Source organism: Ascaphus truei, chromosome 20 (assembly GCF_040206685.1).
Source record: "Ascaphus truei isolate aAscTru1 chromosome 20, aAscTru1.hap1, whole genome shotgun sequence".
In the NCBI taxonomy this organism is placed as follows: Eukaryota; Metazoa; Chordata; class Amphibia; order Anura; family Ascaphidae; genus Ascaphus; species Ascaphus truei.
This window is the reverse complement of record NC_134502.1, coordinates 8,020,983-8,042,484: the sequence shown is the minus strand read 5'-3', so window position 1 is coordinate 8,042,484 and position 21,502 is coordinate 8,020,983. Positions and strand designations below refer to the sequence as shown.

The window sequence follows — 21,502 nt, the reverse complement described above, 5'->3', positions numbered from 1 at the left end:
AGAGGGTGGTGTTGTATATGAGGGGGTGAGTGGGAGTATATGAGAGGGTGTTGTATATGAAGGGGATGAGTGGGAGTATATGAGAGGGGGTGTTGTATATAAAGGGGGTGAGTTGAAGTATATGAGAGGGTGGTGTTGTATATGAGGGGGTGTGAGTGGGAGTATATGGGAGGGTGATGTTGTATGTGAGGGGGGGGGGTGAGTGGGAGTATATGAGAGGGTGGTGTTGTAAATGAGGGGGGTGAGTGGGGGTATATGAGAGGGTGGTGTTGTATATGAGGGGGGTGAGTGGGAGTATATGAGAGGGTGGTGTTGTATATGAGGGGGGGGGGTGAGTGGGAGTATATGAGAGGGTGGTGTTGTATATGAAGGGGGTGAGTGGGAGTATATGAGAGGGTGGTGTTGTATATGAAGGGGGTGAGTGGGAGTATATGAGAGGGTATTGTATATGAAGGGGGTGAGTGGGAGTATATGAGAGGCTGGTGTTGAATATGAGGGGGGTGAGTGGGAGTATATGAGAGTGTGGTGTTGTATATGAGGGAAGTTAGTGGGAGTATATGAGAGGGTGGTGTTGTATATGAGGGGGGGTGAGTGGGAGTATGACATGGTGTTGTATATGAAGGGGGTAAGTGGGAGTATATGAAAGTGTTATGTTGTATATGAAAAGGGTGAGTGGGAGTATATGAGAGGGTTATTGTTGTATATGAAGGAGGTGAGTGGGAGTATATGAGAGGGTGGTGTTGTTTATGAAGGTAGTGAGAGGGAGTATATGAGAGGGTGGTGTTGTGTATGAAGGGGGTAAGTGGGAGTATATGAGAGGGTTATGGTTGTGTATGAAGGGGGTGAGTGGGAGTATATGAGAGGGTGGTGTATATGACGTGGGTGAGTGGGAGTTTATGAGATGGTGTTGTATATGAAGGGGATGAGTAGGAGTATATGAGAGGGGGTGTTGTATATAATAGGGGGTGAGTGGGAGTATATGAGAGGGTGGTGTTGTATATGAAGGGGGTGAGTGGGAGTATATGAGAGGGTGGTGTTGTATATGAGGGGGTGTGAGTGTGAGTATATGATAGGGTGGTGTTGTATATGAAGGGGGTGAGTGGGAGATTATGAGAGGGTGGTGTTGTATTTGAAGGGGGTGAGTGGGAGTATATGAGAGGGTGGTGTGGTATATGAGGGGGGTGAGTGGGAGTATATGAGAGGGTGGAGTTGTATATGAAGGGGGTGAGTGGGAGTTTATGAGAGGGTGGTGTTGTATATGAAGGGGGTGAGTGGGAGTATATGAGAGGGTGATGTATATGAAGGGGGTGAGTGGGAGTATATGAGAGGCTGGTGTTGTATATGAGGGGGGGTGAGTGGGAGTATATGAGAGGGTGGTGTTGTATATGAGGGGGGTGAGTGGGAGTTTATGAGAGGGTGGTGTTGTATATGAGGGGGGTGAGTGGGAGTATATGAGAGGGTGGTGTTGTATATGAGGGGGGGTGAGTGGGAGTATATGAGAGGTGGTGATGTATATGAAGGGGGTGAGTGGGAGTATATGAGAGGGTGGTGTTGTATATGAAGGGGGGTGAGTGTGAGTTTATGAGAGGGTGGTGTTGTATATGAACGGGGTGAGTGAGAATATATGAGAGGGTGGTGTTGTAAATGAGGAGGGTGGGTGGGAGTATATGAGAGGGTGTTGTATATGAAGGGGGTGAGTGGGAGTATATGAGAGGGTGGTGTTGTATATGATGGGGGTGAGTGGGAGAATATGAGGGTGTGGTGTTGTATATGAGGGGGGTGAGTGGGAGTATGAGATTGTGGTTTTGTATATGAAGGGGGTGAGTGGGAGTATATGAGAGGGTCGTGTTGTATATGAAGGGGGTGAGTGGGAGTATATGAGAGGGTTTTTGTTGTATATGAAGGAGGTGAGTGGGAGTATATGAGAGGGTGGTGTTGTATATGATGGGGGTGAGTGGGAGAATATGAGGGTGTGGTGTTGTATATGAGGGGGGTGAGTGGGAGTATGAGATTGTGGTTTTGTATATGAAGGGGGTGAGTGGGAGTATATGAGAGGGTCGTGTTGTATATGAAGGGGGTGAGTGGGAGTATATGAGAGGGTTTTTGTTGTATATGAAGGAGGTGAGTGGGAGTATATGAGAGGGTGGTGTTGTATATGAAGGGGGTGAGTGGGAGTATATGAGAGGGTGGTGTTGTATATGAGGGGGGGTGAGTGGGAGTATATGAGAGGTGGTGATGTATATGAAGGGGGTGAGTGGGAGTATATGAAAGGGTGGTGTTGTATATGAAGGGGGTGAGTGGGAGTATATGAGAGGGTTATGGTTGTATATGAAGGGGGTGAGTGGGAGTTTATGAGAGGGTGGTGTTGTATATGAGGGGGGGGGGGTGGGAGTATATGATAGGGTGGTGTTGTATATGAAGGGGTTGAGTGGGAGTATATGAGAGGGTGGTGTGGTATATGAGGGGGGTGAGTGGGTGTATATGAGAGGGTGGTGTTGTATATGAAGGGGGTGAGTGGGAGTTTATGAGAGGCTGGTGTTGTATATGAGGGGGGTGAGTGGGAGTATATGAGAGGGTGTGTTGTATATGAGGGGGGTGAGTGGGAGTTTATGAGGGGGTGGTGTTGTATATGAGGGGGGTGAGTGGGAGTATATGAGAGGGTGGTGTTATATATGAGGGGGGTGAGTGGGAGTATATGAGAGGGTGGTGTTGTATATGAAGGGGGTGAGTGGGAGTATATGAGAGGGTGGTGTTCTATATGAAGGGGGGTGAGTGGGAGTTTATGAGAGGGTAGTGTTGTATATGAGGGGGGTGAGTGAGAGAATATGAGAGGGTGGTGTTGCAAATGAGGAGGGTGAGTGGGGGTATATGAGAGTGTGTTGTACATGAAGGGGGTGAGTGGGAGTATATGAGAGTGTGGTGTTGTATATGAGGGGGTGAGTGGGAGTGTATAAGAGGGTGGTGTTGTATATGAGCGGGGTGAGTGGGAGTATATGAGAGGGTGGTGTTGTACATGAGGGGGGGGGGTGAGTGGGAGTATGAGATTGTGGTTTTGTATATGAAGGGGGTGAGTGGGAGTATATGAGAATGCCGTGTTGTATATGAAGGGGGTGAGTGGGAGTATATGAGAGGAGAGGGTTATTGTTGTATATGAAGGAGGTGAGTGGGAGTATATGAGAGGGTGGTGTTGTATATGAAGGGGGTGAGTGGGAGTATATGAGAGGGTGGTATTGTATATGAAGGGGGTGAGTGGGAGTATATGAGAGGGTTATGGCTGTGTATGAAGGGGGTGAGTGGGAGTATATGAGAGGGTGGTGTTGTATATGAAGGGGGTGAGTGGGAGTATATGAGAGGGTTATGGTTGTATATGAAGGGGGTGAGTGGGAGTATATGAGAGGGTCGTGTTGTATATGAAGGGGGGTGAGTGGGAGTATATGAGAGGGTGGTGTTGTATATGAAGGGGGTGAGTGGGAGTTTATGAGATGGTGGTGTTGTATATGAGGGGGGTGAGTGGGAGTATATGAGAGGGGTGTTGTATATAATAGGGGGTGAGTGGGAGTATATGAGAGGGTGGTGTTGTAAATGAGGAGGGTGAGTGGGGGTATATGAGAGTGTGTTGTACATGAAGGGGGTGAGTGGGAGTATATGAGAGTGTGGTGTTGTATATGAGGGGGTGAGTGGGAGTGTATAAGAGGGTGGTGTTGTATATGAGCGGGGTGAGTGGGAGTATATGAGAGGGTGGTGTTGTATATGAGGGGGGGGGGGGTGAGTGGGAGTATGAGATTGTGGTTTTGTATATGAAGGGGGTGAGTGGGAGTATATGAGAATGCCGTGTTGTATATGAAGGGGGTGAGTGGGAGTATATGAGAAAGTGGTGTTGTATATGAGGGAGGTGAGTGGGAGTATATGAGAAGGTGGTGTTGTATATTAGGGGGGTGAGTGGGAGTATATGAGAGGGTTATATTGTATAAGAGGGGGGTGAGTGGGAGTATATGAGAGGGTGGTTTATATGAGGGGGGTGAGTGGGAGTATATGAGAGGGCAGTGTTGTATATGAGGGGGGGTGAGTGGGAGTATATGAGAGGGTGGTGTATATGAGGGGGGTGAGTAGGAGTATATGAGAGGGTGGTGTTGTATATGAGGGGGTGAGTGGGAGTATATGAGAGGGTGTTGTATATGAAGGGGATGAGTGGGAGTATATGAGAGGGGTTGTTGTATATAAAGGGGGTGAGTTGAAGTATATGAGAGGGTGGTGTTGTATATGAGGGGGTGTGAGTGGGAGTATATGGGAGGGTGATGTTGTATGTGAGGGGGGGGGTTGAGTGGGAGTATATGAGAGGGTGGTGTTGTATATGAGGGGGGTGAATGGGGGTATATGAGAGGGTGGTGTTGTATATGAGGGGGGTGAGTGGGAGTATATGAGAGGGTGGTGTTGTATATGAGGGGGGGGTGAGTGGGAGTATATGAGAGGGTGGTGTTGTATATGAAGGGGGTGAGTGGGAGTATATGAGAGGGTGGTGTTGTATATGAAGGGGGTGAGTGGGAGTATATGAGAGGGTATTGTATATGAAGGGGGTGAGTGGGAGTATATGAGAGGCTGGTGTTGAATATGAGGGGGGTGAGTGGGAGTATATGAGAGTGTGGTGTTGTATATGAGGGAGGTTAGTGGGAGTATATGAGAGGGTGGTGTTGTATATGAGGGGGGGTGAGTGGGAGTATGACATGGTGTTGTATATGAAGGGGGTAAGTGGGAGTATATGAAAGTGTTATGTTGTATATGAAAAGGGTGAGTGGGAGTATATGAGAGGGTTATTGTTGTATATGAAGGAGGTGAGTGGGAGTATATGAGAGGGTGGTGTTGTTTATGAAGGTAGTGAGAGGGAGTATATGAGAGGGTGGTGTTGTGTATGAAGGGGGTAAGTGGGAGTATATGAGAGGGTTATGGTTGTGTATGAAGGGGGTGAGTGGGAGTATATGAGAGGGTGGTGTATATGAAGGGGGTGAGTGGGAGTTTATGAGATGGTGTTGTATATGAAGGGGATGAGTAGGAGTATATGAGAGGGGGTGTTGTATATAATAGGGGGTGAGTGGGAGTATATGAGAGGGTGGTGTTGTATATGAGGGGGGTGAGTGGGAGTATATGAGAGGGTGGTGTTGTATATGAGGGGGTGTGAGTGTGAGTATATGATAGGGTGGTGTTGTATATGAAGGGGGTGAGTGGGAGTTTATGAGAGGGTGGTGTTGTATTTGAAGGGGGTGAGTGGGAGTATATGAGAGGGTGGTGTGGTATATGAGGGGGGTGAGTGGGAGTATATGAGAGGGTGGAGTTGTATATGAAGGGGGTGAGTGGGAGTTTATGAGAGGGTGGTGTTGTATATGAAGGGGGTGAGTGGGAGTATATGAGAGGGTGATGTATATGAAGGGGGTGAGTGGGAGTATATGAGAGGCTGGTGTTGTATATGAGGGGGGGTGAGTGGGAGTATATGAGAGGGTGGTGTTGTATATGAGGGGGGTGAGTGGGAGTTTATGAGAGGGTGGTGTTGTATATGAGGGGGGTGAGTGGGAGTATATGAGAGGGTGGTGTTGTATATGAGGGGGGGTGAGTGGGAGTATATGAGAGGTGGTGATGTATATGAAGGGGGTGAGTGGGAGTATATGAGAGGGTGGTGTTGTATATGAAGGGGGGTGAGTGTGAGTTTATGAGAGGGTGGTGTTGTATATGAACGGGGTGAGTGAGAATATATGAGAGGGTGGTGTTGTAAATGAGGAGGGTGAGTGGGAGTATATGAGAGGGTGTTGTATATGAAGGGGGTGAGTGGGAGTATATGAGAGGGTGGTGTTGTATATGAGGGGGGTGAGTGGGAGTATGAGATTGTGGTTTTGTATATGAAGGGGGTGAGTGGGAGTATATGAGAGGGTCGTGTTGTATATGAAGGGGGTGAGTGGGATTATATGAGAGGGTTTTTGTTGTATATGAAGGAGGTGAGTGGGAGTATATGAGAGGGTGGTGTTGTATATGAAGGGGGTGAGTGGGAGTATATGAGAGGGTGGTGTTGTATATGAAGGGGGTGAGTGGGAGTATATGAGAGGGTTATGGTTGTGTATGAAGGGGTTTAGTGGGAGTATATGAAAGGGTGGTGTTGTATATGAAGGGGGTGAGTGGGAGTATATGAGAGGGTTATGGTTGTATATGAAGGGGGTGAGTGGGAGTTTATGAGAGGGTGGTGTTGTATATGAGGGGGGGGGGTGGGAGTATATGATAGGGTGGTGTTGTATATGAAGGGGTTGAGTGGGAGTATATGAGAGGGTGGTGTGGTATATGAGGGGGGTGAGTGGGTGTATATGAGAGGGTGGTGTTGTATATGAAGGGGGTGAGTGGGAGTTTATGAGAGGCTGGTGTTGTATATGAGGGGGGTGAGTGGGAGTATATGAGAGGGTGTGTAGTATATGAGGGGGGTGAGTGGGAGTTTATGAGAGGGTGGTGTTGTATATGAGGGGGGTGAGTGGGAGTATATGAGAGGGTGGTGTTATATATGAGGGGGGTGAGTGGGAGTATATGAGAGGGTGGTGTTGTATATGAAGGGGGTGAGTGGGAGTATATGAGAGGGTGGTGTTCTATATGAAGGGGGGTGAGTGGGAGTTTATGAGAGGGTAGTGTTGTATATGAGGGGGGTGAGTGAGAGAATATGAGAGGGTGGTGTTGCAAATGAGGAGGGTGAGTGGGGGTATATGAGAGTGTGTTGTACATGAAGGGGGTGAGTGGGAGTATTTGAGAGTGTGGTGTTGTATATGAGGGGGTGAGTGGGAGTGTATAAGAGGGTGGTGTTGTATATGAGCGGGGTGAGTGGGAGTATATGAGAGGGTGGTGTTGTATATGAGGGGGGGGGGTGAGTGGGAGTATGAGATTGTGGTTTTGTATATGAAGGGGGTGAGTGGGAGTATATGAGAATGCCGTGTTGTATATGAAGGGGGTGAGTGGGAGTATATGAGAGGAGAGGGTTATTGTTGTATATGAAGGAGGTGAGTGGGAGTATATGAGAGGGTGGTGTTGTATATGAAGGGGGTGAGTGGGAGTATATGAGAGGGTGGTATTGTATATGAAGGGGGTGAGTGGGAGTATATGAGAGGGTTATGGCTGTGTATGAAGGGGGTGAGTGGGAGTATATGAGAGGGTGGTGTTGTATATGAAGGGGGTGAGTGGGAGTATATGAGAGGGTTATGGTTGTATATGAAGGGGGTGAGTGGGAGTATATGAGAGGGTCGTGTTGTATATGAAGGGGGGTGAGTGGGAGTATATGAGAGGGTGGTTTTGTATATGAAGGGGGTGAGTGGGAGTTTATGAGATGGTGGTGTTGTATATGAGGGGGGTGAGTGGGAGTATATGAGAGGGGTGTTGTATATAATAGGGGGTGAGTGGGAGTATATGAGAGGGTGGTGTTGTAAATGAGGAGGGTGAGTGGGGGTATATGAGAGTGTGTTGTACATGAAGGGGGTGAGTGGGAGTATATGAGAGTGTGGTGTTGTATATGAGGGGGTGAGTGGGAGTGTATAAGAGGGTGGTGTTGTATATGAGCGGGGTGAGTGGGAGTATATGAGAGGGTGGTGTTGTATATGAGGGGGGGGGGTGAGTGGGAGTATGAGATTGTGGTTTTGTATATGAAGGGGGTGAGTGGGAGTATATGAGAATGCCGTGTTGTATATGAAGGGGGTGAGTGGGAGTATATGAGAGGGTTATTGTTGTATATGAAGGAGGTGAGTGGGAGTATATGAGAGGGTGGTGTTGTATATGAAGGGGGTGAGTGGGAGTATATGAGAGGGTGGTATTGTATATGAAGGGGGTGAGTGGGAGTATATGAGAGGGTTATGGCTGTGTATGAAGGGGGTGAGTGGGAGTATATGACAGGGTGGTGTTGTATATGAAGGGGGTGAGTGGGAGTATATGAGAGGGTTATGGTTGTATATGAAGGGGGTGAATGGGAGTATATGAGAGGGTCGTGTTGTATATGAAGGGGGGTGAGTGGGAGTATATGAGAGGGTGGTGTTGTATATGAAGGGGGTGAGTGGGAGTTTATGAGATGGTGGTGTTGTATATGAGGGGGGTGAGTGGGAGTATATGAGAGGGGTGTTGTATATAATAGGGGGTGAGTGGGAGTATATGAGAGGGTGGTGTTGTATATGAGGGGGGGTGAGTGGGAGTATATGAGAGGGTGGTGTTGTATATGAGGGGGGGTGAGTGGGAGTATATGAGAGGGTGGTGTTGTATATGAGGGGGGTGAGTGGGAGTATATGATAGGGTGGTGTTGTATATGAAGGGGTGAGTGGGAGTTTATGAGAGGGCGGTGTTGTATATGAAGGGGGTGAGTGGGAGTATATGAGAAGGTGGTGTTGTATATGAGGGGGGGTGAGTGGGAGTATATGAGAGGGTGGTGTTGTATATGAAGGGGGGTGAGTGGGAGTATATGAGAGGCTGGTGTTGTATATGAGGGGGGGTGAGTGGGAGTATATGAGAGGGTGGTGTTGTATATGAGGGGGGTGAGTGGGAGTTTATGAGAGGGTGGTGTTGTATATGAGGGGGGTGAGTGGGAAATATATGAGAGGGTGGTGTTGTATATGAAGGTGGTGAGTGGGAGTATATGAGAGGGTTGTGTTGTATATGAAGGGGGGTGAGTGGGAGTATATGAGAGGGTGGTGTTGTATATGAAGGGGTGAGTGGGAGTATATGAGAGGGTGCTGTATATGAAGGGGATGAGTGGGAGTATATGAGAGGGGGTGTTGTATATAATGGGGGTGATTGGGAGTATATGAGAGAGTGGTGTTGAATATGAGGGGGGTGAGTGGGAGTATATGAGAGGGTGGTGTTGTATATGAGGGGGGGTGTGAGTGGGAGTATATGAGAGAGTGGTGTTGTATATGAAGGGGTTTGAGTGGGAGTATATGAGAGGGTGGTGTATATGAGGGGGGTGAGTGGGAGTATATGAGAGGGTGGTGTTGTATATGAGGGGGGGTGAGTGGGAGTATATGAGGGGGTGGTGTTGTATATGAGGGGGGGTGAGTGGGAGTATATGAGAGGGTGGTGTTGTATATGAAGTGGGTGAGTGGGAGTATATGAGAGGGTGGTGTTGTATATGAAGGGGGTGTTTGGGAGTATATGAGAGGGTGGTGTTGCATATGAGGGGGGTGAGTTGGAGTATATGAGAGGGTGGTGTTGTATATGAAGGGGGTGAGTGGGAGTTTATGAGAGGGTGGTGTTGTATATGAAGGGGGTGAGTGGGAGTATATGAGAGGGTGTTGTATATGAAGGGGGTTGTGGGAGTATATGAGAGGGTGGTGTTGTATATGAGGGGGTGAGTGGGAGTATATGAGAGGGTGGTGTTGTATATGAGGGAGGGTGAGTGGGAGTATATGAGAGGGTGGTGTTGTATATGAAGGGGGTGAGTGGGAGTATATGAGATGGTCGTGTTGTATATGAAGGTGGTGAGTGGGAGTATATGAGAGGGTTATTGTTGTATATGAAGGGGGTTAGTGGGAGTATATGAGAGGGTTGCGTTGTATTTGAAGGGGGCGAGTGGGAGTATATGAGAGGGTGGTGTTGTATATGAAGGGGGTGAGTGGGAGTATATGAGAGGGTGTTGTATATGAAGGGGATGAGTGGGAGTATATGAGAGGGGGTGTTGTATGTAATGGGGGGTGAGTGGGAGTATATGAGAGGGTGGTGTTGTATATGAGGGGGGTGAGTGGGAGTATATGAGAGGGTGGTGTTGTATATGAGGGGGGTGAGTGGGAGTATATGAGAGGGTGGTGTTGTATATGAAGGGGGTGTTTGGGAGTTTATGAGAGTGTGGTGTTGTATTTGAAGGGGGGTGAGTGGGAGTTTATGAGAAGGTGGTGTTGTATATGAAGGGTGTGTGTGGGAGTTTATGAGAGGGTGGTGTTGTATATGAGTGGGGGTGAGTGGGAGTATATGAGAGAGTGGTGTTGTATATGAAGGGGTTTGAGTGGGAGTATATGAGAGGGTGGTGTATATGAGGGGGGTGAGTGGGAGTATATGAGAGGGTGGTGTTGTATATGAGGGGGGGTGAGTGGGAATATATGAGGGGGTGGTGTTGTATATGAGGTGGGGTGAGTGGGAGTATATGAGAGGGTGGTGTTGTATATGAAGGGGGTGAGTGGGAGTATATGAGAGGGTGGTGTTGTATATGAAGGGGGTTGAGTTGGAGTTTATGAGAGGGTGGTGTTGTTTATGAAGGGGGTGTTTGGGAGTATATGAGAGGGTGGTGTTGCATATGAGGGGGGTGAGTTGGAGTATATGAGAGGGTGGTGTTGAATAGGAAGGGGGTGAGTGGGAGTTTATGAGATGGTGTTGTATATGAAGGGAATGAGTAAGAGTATATGAGAGGGGGTGTTGTATATAATAGGGGGTGAGTGGGAGTATATGAGAGGGTGGTGTTGTATATGAGGGGGGGTGAGTGGGAGTATATGAGAGGGTGGTGTTGTATATGAGGGGGGTGAGTGGGAGTATATGATAGGGTGGTGTTGTATATGAAGGGGTGAGTGGGAGTTTATGAGAGGGCGGTGTTGTATATGAAGGGGGTGAGTGGGAGTATATGAGAAGGTGGTGTTGTATATGAGGGGGGGGGGGTGAGTGGGAGTATATGAGAGGGTGGTGTTGTATATGAAGGGGGGTGACTGGGAGTATATGAGAGGCTGGTGTTGTATATGAGGGGGTGTGAGTGGGAAATATATGAGTGGGTGGTGTTGTACATGAAGGGGGTGAGTGGGAGTATATGAGACGGTTATGGTTGTATATGAAGGTGGTGAGTGGGAGTATATGAGAGGGTTGTGTTGTATATGAAGGGGGGTGAGTGGGAGTATATGAGAGGGTGGTGTTGTATATGAAGGGGTGAGTGGGAGTATATGAGAGGGTGTTGTATATGAAGGGGATAAGTGGGAGTATATGAGAGGGGGTGTTGTATATAATGGGGGGTGATTGGGAGTATATGAGAGGGTGGTGTTGAATATGAGGGGGGTGAGTGGGAGTATATGAGAGGGTGGTGTTGTATATGAGGGGGGTGTGAGTGGGAGTATATGAGAGAGTGGTGTTGTATATGAAGGGGTTTGAGTGGGAGTATATGAGAGGGTGGTGTATATGAGGGGGGTGAGTGGGAGTATATGAGAGGGTGGTGTTGTATATGAGGGGGGGTGAGTGGGAGTATATGAGGGGGTGGTGTTGTATATGAGGGGGGGTAAGTGGGAGTATATGAGAGGGTGGTGTTGTATATGAAGGGGGTGAGTGGGAGTATATGAGAGGGTGGTGTTGTATATGAAGGGGTGAGTGGGAGTTTATGAGAGGGCGGTGTTGTATATGAAGGGGGTGAGTGGGAGTATATGATAGGGTGGTGTTGTATATGAAGGGGTGAGTGGGAGTTTTTGAGAGGGCGGTGTTGTATATGAAGGGGGTGAGTGGGAGTATATGAGAGGGTGGTGTTGTATATGAGGGGGGGTGAGTGGGAGTATATGAGAGGGTGGTGTTGTATATGAAGGGGGGTGAGTGGGAGTATATGAGAGGCTGGTGTTGTATATGAGGGGGTGTGAGTGGGAGTATATGAGAGGGTGGTGTTGTATATGAGGGTGGTGAGTGGGAGTTTATGAGAGGGTGGTGTTGTATATGAGGGGGGTGAGTGGGAAATATATGAGTGGGTGGTGTTGTACATGAAGGGGGTGAGTGGGAGTATATGAGACGGTTATGGTTGTATATGAAGGTGGTGAGTGGGAGTATATGAGAGGGTTGTGTTGTATATGAAGGGGGGTGAGTGGGAGTATATGAGAGGGTGGTGTTGTATATGAAGGGGTGAGTGGGAGTATATGAGAGGGTGTTGTATATGAAGGGGATAAGTGGGAGTATATGAGAGGGGGTGTTGTATATAATGGGGGGTGATTGGGAGTATATGAGAGGGTGGTGTTGAATATGAGGGGGGTGAGTGGGAGTATATGAGAGGGTGGTGTTGTATATGAGGGGGGGTGTGAGTGGGAGTATATGAGAGAGTGGTGTTGTATTTGAAGGGGTTTGAGTGGGAGTATATGAGAGGGTGGTGTATATGAGGGGGGTGAGTGGGAGTATATGAGAGGGTGGTGTTGTATATGAGGGGGGGTGAGTGGGAGTATATGAGGGGGTGCTGTTGTATATGAGGGGGGGTAAGTGGGAGTATATGAGAGGGTGGTGTTGTATATGAAGGGGGTGAGTGGGAGTATATGAGAGGGTGGTGTTGTATATGAAGGGGGTGAGTTGGATTTTATGAGAGGGTGGTGTTGTATATGAAGGGGGTGTTTGGGAGTATATGAGAGGGTGGTGTTGCATATGAGGGGGGTGATTTGGAGTATATGAGAGGGTGGTGTTGTATATGAAGGGGGTGAGTGGGAGTTTATGAGAGGGTGGTGTTTTATATGAAGGGGGTGAGTGGGAGTATATGAGAGGGTGTTGTATATGAAGGGGGGGTGTGGGAGTATATGAGAGGGTGGTGTTGTATATGAGGGGGGTGAGTGGGAGTATATGAGAGGGTGGTGTTGTATATGAGGGAGGGTGAGTGGGAGTATATGAGAGGGTGGTGTTGTATATGAAGGGGGTGAGTGGGAGTATATGAGAGGGTCGTGTTGTATATGAAGGTGGTGAGTGGGAGTATATGAGAGGGTTATTGTTGTATATGAAGGGGGTGAGTGGGCGTATATAAGAGGGTGTTGTATATGAAGGGGGGTGAGTGGGAGTATATGAGAGGGTGATATTGTATATGAGGGGGGGTGAGTGGGAGTATACAAGAGGGTGTTGTATATGAAGGGGGGTGAGTGGGAGTATATGAGAGGCTGGTGTTGTATATGATGGGTTAGGATGTAACTAACACAAGAAATAGGATTAAAAGGGGGAAAGGTTTTTTTGCCTTATTACCCTTGCCCCAAACGAAATATACTCACCAGAATATACTCCAGACACCCGAAAAGCGATAATCAGATAGAGAGGGGACGACGACGACAGCCTTATCCTTCTATACTTCGCACAAATTGCAGAGACAGGAAGTGATTCTGTTACAAATACTTTGTCTCAGTACAGTACATACACATTGCACAATAACACCCACAGCCTGAGTCTCCATCCAATGAGAAATATCCACCCAGGGTGGGGGAAAGGGAGAGGTGTGTGTACAGTACAGTACAGGCATACCCCGCTTTAAGTACACTCACTTTAAGTGCACTCGCGAGTAAGTACATATCGCCCAATAGGCAAACGGCAGCTCGCGCATGCGCCTGTCAGCACGTCCTGAACAGCAATACCGGCTCCCTACCTGTACCAAAGCTGTGCGCAAGCGGGGAGACTACAGTATAGAGCCTGTTACACATGCCTTATTTACATCAGTTATGCACGTATATGATGATTGCCGTACAGTACATGCATCGATAAGTGGAAAAGGGTAGTGCTTCACTTTAAGTACATTTTCGCTTTACATACATGCTCCGGTCCCATTGCGTATGTTAATGCGGGGTATGCCTGTACTGTATGTATATGTGTGTAGCCTTGGTGCCCTCCGGCTCCCAGAGACCCCCCTCCTTTGGGTCAGCGCGGTCGCGGGTGCCGCCGGAGGCAGCGACGGACCCGCCGGAGGTTCCCAAAGGTGGGGGCCGGTGCAGGGAGTGAGCCGAGCTGTAGGAGGCTCGGCGGCATACCCGGTTAGCGGGGGCCGCCATTGCGGGTGCGCGCGCATGCGCGGATCAGAGTAGGGAAGAGAGGGAAAAATTGGGGAATGACCCCCGTTTAACTCTGTGGCTACCAAAACCGTGGTAGTGTGTGTATCAGTCCAAAAATATAATTTGTGATTGTAATCAGAATTACTTTTGTTTCTTACAGAACGAAAAAAGGATTTCAACCGGTTTTGCACCGGCATCATAAGAGAACATTCAGGGACGTTTTAAAGCCGCATTTCCCATCTGGGCTCGATGCCTACCTTCCTTTCCCAAGTAATGCCTCATGGTGAGTTATGTCCTGCACTAAGCAGAGAGCACTGACCACATTGTCGTACTTGTAAAGTCTCGGCCACACTCTCACATATTAATAATATTATAAAGAGTATTGTGAGATTATTATAAAGAAAGGTCACTCAGAGTTTGTATATGATAAGGTTTGTCATTTATTGTATCACAACAATATTCAGAAATATCAGAAATATCACAACAAGCTTCTTATAAGCTGATGGCTAGCAGTTACAGTATGTTACCAATCCATTCCTAACTATGCAGAGATTATATAGCTATATATGCATTGTCATACTCACAAACCAAAAGATATTATGATAGGTCAGCCAGTCCCAGCTCAAGTCTCATCTGTGTGACTTCACACCTCAGTTCGGTTCTGGTTCAACATGGAGTCGTGCAAACCTATTATAGTGTCTCAATGTTTGCTGCGTACTGTGTCATGTGTCCATGCTCTGTGGTTTGTGACGTATGTTGTTTACCATCAGGAATTACAGTTACTGACGTATGATATATGTCGTAAGTTATCGTTAGACCACGGCCTGTTTACGTGAGTTAGTTCCCCTTTTATGCCTATGTAACCTGTCCCAATATCCTGCCACTCCTCAGCAAAACAAGCTATTATTTCTAAGACAAGAAAAGCCAGGATTTTAACAGTATACTCTAAGCTATACTAGGCCTTATAATGATACTATGTATATATGTACCTGTGACCTGTATTCATTATGCGTTATATGCCAGAAAATACCTGTAATCCATAACAGTAGCAGGAGAAAGACACCACTTGATCAATATTGAAACATTAAAAACTCCATCCAATTGGACTAATACAGGGTGGGGGGCTAGCAATGCCGGTAGAAGTACAAGTGGGCACGTCCAGAGAAATGCCCAGAGGTAAGTCCATAAGATCCGGTAACCATAAGCCTCACCTGCACCCTGTGTCCTGGGATGTACAATCAGCGGTCAGTACTCACGATATCCTTTTGGGATCTGCCTATAAAGTTGATAGTTGAACAGCACGACTGCTTGCTGTGTGTGTTGTGTCCGCGTGCTATAGCCGGAAATGATGAACAAGGTAAGGGGAAAAAACAAGTGACACAGCGGTCACAGCTCCTCCAATCAGCCAGACGCATTAGAAAAAATAAAAAACTTTATTAGATCAACAACGTGAACATCAGCAAAAGCGAAACTCTAACACGTTTCGTCCGGATGCGGACTTTATCAAAGAGTGATTTCCCTAGACATGAGTCAATCTCTATATAGACCAAATTATACTCTGATTGGCTACAAGTTAAGTGGAGAGACCTCCCTTTCTCCCCTGCGAATCAATGAAGAGACATTAAATCACGCTATTTAGACATTAAATCAGGCATCGCGTCCTGGCTGAGGTGTCCCCCTTAGCAGCCAGCTGTCCAGTTGTGCGAGTGGACAAGTACCTACCGCCTATCGTCCAGGCGAAATGAACAGTCAGCCCCATTGTGATGTCCAGTGAAGCACAGATGGTACCTGACAGTGTTCCAGAGGAAGAGGAACCCTTTGCAAGCCAGCGGAGTGGTGAGGAACCTCCTTACTCCCCACAGGCTCCTGATCTGAGTGTGAGCCCGTGCACTCCAACCCAAGTGGTCCCAGGACTGGGATCCAACGCTCCCGAGGTCCCAGCAAGTAAGTGGACCCATAATACGTGTGTGTGTGTGTGTGTGTGTGTGTGTGTGTGTGTGTGTGTGTGTGTGTGTGTGTGTGTGTGTATAAAATGGAAATGGAAATATTACTGTATGTCATTTGCATGTCTTAGACAGGTCTGCAACCCCACCTTTCACCATTATCACCCAGCACACAGCACTTCCACTGCAGCAAGGGATTCTGGGAAATGACATGCAAATGTGCACACAGTGTCACCCTTTGCTTCAAAACCATTTTAAACATGGTTCCCTATAGACTTAAGCTTGCTGCATGGTTACTGCTTTGAGCACAGCCAGGGTTAAGATGCATAGCCAGAAAACCCACCCACAGACAGCTGTTTCGACCTTAATGGGTCTCTTCAGTGTGGGGTTAGTTAACTGGTTATGCAAAAATGAAGCAATGAAGATAGGTTTTACCATACTTAGTTAAGTTATGGTGGGTAAAAAAAATGACAAAAACCCTCCACAGCAAAGCATATAGCAAATGGAAATATTACTGTATACTCATTTGCATGTCTTAGACAGGTCTGAACCCCGCCTTTCACCATTATCACCCAGCACACAGCACTTCCACTGCAGTATATATATATAAATATACAGTGTTCGACAAATCACCCAAAAATCTACTCGCCGAACCAAAAAATCTACTCGCCACCTAGTCCCGCCCCCAACCCGCCCCTAGTCCCGCCCCCAACCCTAGTCCCGCCCCCAACCCCGCTTTAAAATAAAATATATAAATAAAATACATTTAATAAATTCCTAGTCAGAACAACATTCGTTTTTGACATAAATGTATTTATTGTATTACATTATACTACAATTAGTCCTTGTTACGTGTGTGTGTGTATCTAAAGCAGCAATCCCGCCTGGGATCTTACCTGATCCGCAGTTCCTCAATGTCCAGGTACCCTCATTCCCGCAATGTTATACATTGGAGGGGATGTGTTACCTACCTGTCTTCTGGGTTAGGGGGGGTTCCAATGTCTTCCATGTGAAGCTTGAGTGAGATCTGGAAGAAAGCAGTATAGGGTATTTTGGTGTAGTATAGGGCAGTTAAGATATGTAGGGTAAACAAGATATCCAGATCCAGAGTGTGAGAGAGTGTGGGTGACAGAGAGAGAGAGAGAGAGAGAGAGAGTGGGGGAGAGAGAGAGTGGGGGAGAAAGAGAGTGGTGGAGGAGAGAGAGTGGTGGAGGAGAGAGAGTGGGGGAGAGAGAGCGTGGGGGAGAGAGAGAGTGGGGGAGAGAGAGTGTGGGAGAGAGAGAGTGGGGGAGAGAGTGTGGGAGAGAGCGAGAGTGTGGGAGAGAGAGAGTGTGTGGGAGAGAGAGAGAGTGTGGGAGACACAGAGGGGGGAGACACAGAGGGAGGGGAGACACACAGAGGGGAGATACAGAGAGGGGAGACACAGAGAGGGGAGAGAGGGTGGGTGACACACACACACACACACACAGAGGGTGGGTGATACACAGAGAGAGAGAGGGTGGGTGACCGACTGGGTGGGTGACTGACTGACTGACTGGGTGACTGACTGGGTGACTGACTGACTAGGTGACTGACTGACTGGGTGGGTGACTGACTGACTGACTGGGTGAGTGACTGACTGACTGGGTGGGTGACTGACTGACTGGATGGGTGACTGACTGACTGACTGGGTGGGTGACTGACTGGGTGGATGACTGACTGGGTGGGTGGGTGACTGACTAGGTGGGTGACTGACTGACTTACTGGGTGGGTGACTGACTGCCTGGGTGGGTGACTGACTGGGTTGGTGGGTGACTGATTGACTGGGTGGGTGACTGACTGGGTGACTGACTGACTGGGTGGGTGACTGACTGACTCAGTGGGTGACTGACTGGGTGGGTGATTGACTGACTGGGTGGGTGACTGACTGACTGGGAGGGTGACTGACTGACTGACTGGGTGGGTGACTGCCTGACTTGGTGGGGGACTGACTGACTGGGTGACTGACTGACTGGGTGGGTGACTGACCTTGACTGACTGACTGGGGTAGGGGTGACTGACTGGGGCAGGGGTGACTGACTGACTGGGTGGGCGGGGGTGACTGGCTGACGGGGGCAGGGGTGATTGACTGGCTGGGGCAGGGGTAACTGACTGAGGCAGGGGTGACTGACTGGGGCAGGGGTGACTGACTGACTGGGGGGGTGACTGACTGACTGGGTGGGCGGGGGTGATTGACTGACTGGGGCAAGGGTGATTTACTGACTGGGGCAGGGGTGACTGACTGAGGCAGAAGTGACTGACTGGGGCAGGGATGACTGACTGACTGACTGGGGGGGTGACTAACTAACTTGGGGGGGGGTGACTGTTTGGGGGGTACCTCTGGTGTCACACATACTCCCATACACACACACACACACACACACACACACACATTATTCTGGATCCAGGGTTATGTCTGGAGGTATGAATGAACCCAGCTAGCTTCAACTCAGTCCTCTTTCCATAACACAACAAGTCCTGTATATTTTCTTCACTTTATTTAGGGAAAGCAGCAATAAAGACAGGCACTTGTGGATGAGATGTTTGTGATGGAATAATGTCTCTCTGTGGGTGCTTCTTAGTAAGGGCAGGTGAAAAGGATGAGGCCCTGCCAGTAGAGCAATTACAGAAGGTACTCACTCACCTAGTGTTGAAGGTGGAAAAGGAAGTGTGAGTGTATTCTGGGTAACAAGATAGCCTTGGGACAGACCATCTGTAGGCAAGGCAGAGGGGGAGAAAGCAGACTAGCCCATTCTGATAGAAAGGCTGAGGTTGCTGTACCAACTCACAGGCATAATACAGAGACAGGGATCGCAACACTGTGTCTAACACACAGGCACTGTGTGTGTACAGAGCAAAATACATGCAGCTGGAATGAGAACGTGACAAGCAGATGCTGCAAAGGAAAGGGGGGGGTGAAATAGAGATGTGGTTCTTGTTCCATGACACTCCCCGTCTGGTATCTGGAGATACCACTATAATGAAGTATGTGGAACATATGTGCAATGCAAACATAATATAACAATGCAAAAGTCCATGTTGACATAGCGATGTGATACCGGCTGGCATCACTGGCTTCAAAGTTCCTTGGCCAAGGTTCTTGGGCAAAGGATGCAAAGTGGATGCACTGCTCCAGGTTATCTGGGCGCACCACAGTGTCTCTCTTGGTGAAAGTCTCTGGCACTGTTTCCTTTTGAACTTATGGAAGAGCAGTCCTTTTGTCTCTGTGGTTTTACCTACAGAGTGCATCCCCTTGTAGGTATGCAAATTGTGGCAGGCTGTCACTCTGACACCTGGTGTTTGGCAGAAGGAGATGGCTTTTGGCTCCTTGCGGAAGCGGATCGACACTCCTGGAAGACTAGTTGTCGAATCTAGTCCAGTAAATAGGGCGTCGTTCAGGGAGACTCCCTGGAGCTGAGCACTGCGGCTGAACACTACACGGATTTGATCAGGTTCCTGAGGGTGGTAGACCCCAGATGATTGGAGGTACCAGCATTCTTCACCTTTCTTTATTAGAGGTGCTGGCTTTGCGTGGCTGGTAAGGAACATCTTCTGGATGAAGGCCACAAAGTTGTTTTTGATCTCCGGTTCCCTTTGTAGGTCGCAGAGGTGCAAAGTGAACCTAGAGACGGCATGTTCTCCATTGTTTGGAAGGTGCCTTCTTGGTGAACGGAATGGTAGCGGGTTCACCCAGCTGCCCGGTCCGTCTTTGACGAGCTCCTTGACCGTTAACATCAGGAATCCTATTTCTCCCATCAATGGTGTTTGCTTGTCGTCGTCTCTTGTGGTCTGGAACGCTGTGCACCCTAAGTCATTGGTGCATTCCTCTTGCGAGAGGACGTCTCCACGTATTTTGGTGATACGCCTTTGTGTCTCTTTGTTGACTGCCCTCAGGAGGTTGTTCTCTCCCTGGACATGACAAAAAACAGTCTCTTTTGTCCTTGTAAATCCTTTTGGGAAATGTCTCTGCAACTGTTTCCTTTTACGTGTGTGAAAGAACAGCCTTTTTGCCCCTGTGGTTTCACCTGTAGGGTGCAATCCTTTGCGGCTATTCCAGCCGTGGCAGCTGGCTGCTTTGTCGCTTGACATTCTGTGGAGAGGAATGGCTGTACGTCTCAGCTGTGTCATTGCTCTCAGGAGGACTATCTGATTGTTTCTTTCCTTTTGGGAGATCCTTTTGTTGGTCACCTTCGGGAGGATACTTTCTTCCTTCGGTGGAGTCGACTCGTTATCCTTTGTTGTCTTAACCACTAAGCATCCTAGGCCATTGTCACATCCCCCTGATGTGAGGATGTTCTTGTCGATCTCAGGGGTATGACCTTGTCTCTTCCTTCATTTGGCCCTCCTGTCGCTTGGAGATGACCAAGACCTGGTTTAGAGAGGGATGTGTGTCCACATTCTGTTATCACCGTTCTGCGGGCGTCAACATAGTCTTGTCCGTGCTCTTTGTCAGTGCTCGTGTTGCCCACTATCACCCATCCTAGGTCAAGTCTTTGGGCGTATGGTGCGTTGTGGGGTCCGTTACACTGTTTACGGACTTTATGTACCCTCAAGATGTCCCTACTGAGCAGCAGCAAGATCTTGGCACCTTGTTCTACCGGCGGGATGTAGTTGGCTATTCCTCTGAGGTGCGGGTGATGGCGTGCCACGTCTGGTGTGGGAATCTCGTCCCTGTTTGTGGCCATGTGGTTGCACTCGATGAGTGTGGGGAGAGCTATCTTCACTCTGTTATCCACTGAACGTATGACGTAACCGCTTGCTCTTCTCCCTGTTGTCTCAGTTGACCCTGCACAGGTTCTGAGGGTGTAGGGTGAGGCATTGTCTTGTGAATTGAATAAGTTGAAGAACTCCGTCTTCGCCAATGATCTGTTGCTTTGGTCGTCGAGGATTGCATACATCCGAATAGCCTTCTCAGGTTCTCCCTGGGCGTGCACTGCGACAAGGCATATTTTGGAGCAGGACATTTTGTCGCTTCCTTTTCCGCAGACCTCGGTGCGCTGAGACGTGACAGATGTTGACTCTCCTTCTCCTTCCTCCCCGCCATGCTCCGCTACGGAGGATGGGTTGTTGAGTTGGTGGAGTGTCAGCGTCTCTGGATGTAAAGATGTCACGTGCTTGTCACTTTTGCACACTGTACATTTGATTTCTTCTTTACAGTCTCTGGCTAGTTGAGTCGTGGAACCGCAGCACCTGAAGCAAACTCTGAATTCTCAGAGTAACCTCTTGCGTTCCTCTAGGGACTTCATCCTGAACCCAAAGCACCTGTTAAGTGGGTGTGGCTTCTTGTGTATGGGACATTCCCTGTTTGGGTCCCTCGGTTCCTCGTCTCCGGCGACCGACTGATCAGGAGTAGTTTGGGTCGTGGGAGACACGTCCGCCCTGTGGACCGAGATGGGTGCTTGAGTGTTACTGTATCTCGCCACTGGTCTTTCATTCCTCAGGCTGCTTTCACTGTGTGTGGCTTGCGCACCCAAGATGAAACTGGGATCGTTCCTTGTCCTTGCCACTTCGCGGCTGAAGCTCAAGAAGAATGAGAATGGGGGGAAGGCGACTTGCTTGTCCCTTTTGTATTTGGAGCCTTGTGAAATCCATCTTTCTTGGGGGTTGTAGGGTAGCTTTTCCAAGATGGGTTTCACTCCGCGAGCGGAGTCTAGGATGTTGAGACCGGTTAAGGAATGGTCTTTTCTTGCAAACTCCAGCTCTTGCAGCAGATCCCCGAGCTCTCGTAACTTCGAGTAGTCTTTAGTTGTGATCTTGGGAAAGCTTTTTTGAAGAGCGACTCTTTTGAAGAGCGAATCCTCGACTGCTTCG

The 21,502-nt window shown here is 48.6% G+C and overlaps 1 protein-coding gene across 1 annotated transcript in view; it reads right to left on the bottom strand.

Annotated features, from left to right (window-relative positions):
* Nucleotides 1–13,182, bottom strand: part of LOC142471214 (uncharacterized) — a 56,827-nt gene extending 43,645 nt beyond the window's left edge. The window contains 1 exon segment of the mRNA XM_075578010.1: nucleotides 12,963–13,182. The gene's annotated coding sequence lies outside the window, so the exon portion shown is untranslated.
* Nucleotides 13,183–21,502: the final 8,320 nt, after the last annotated feature.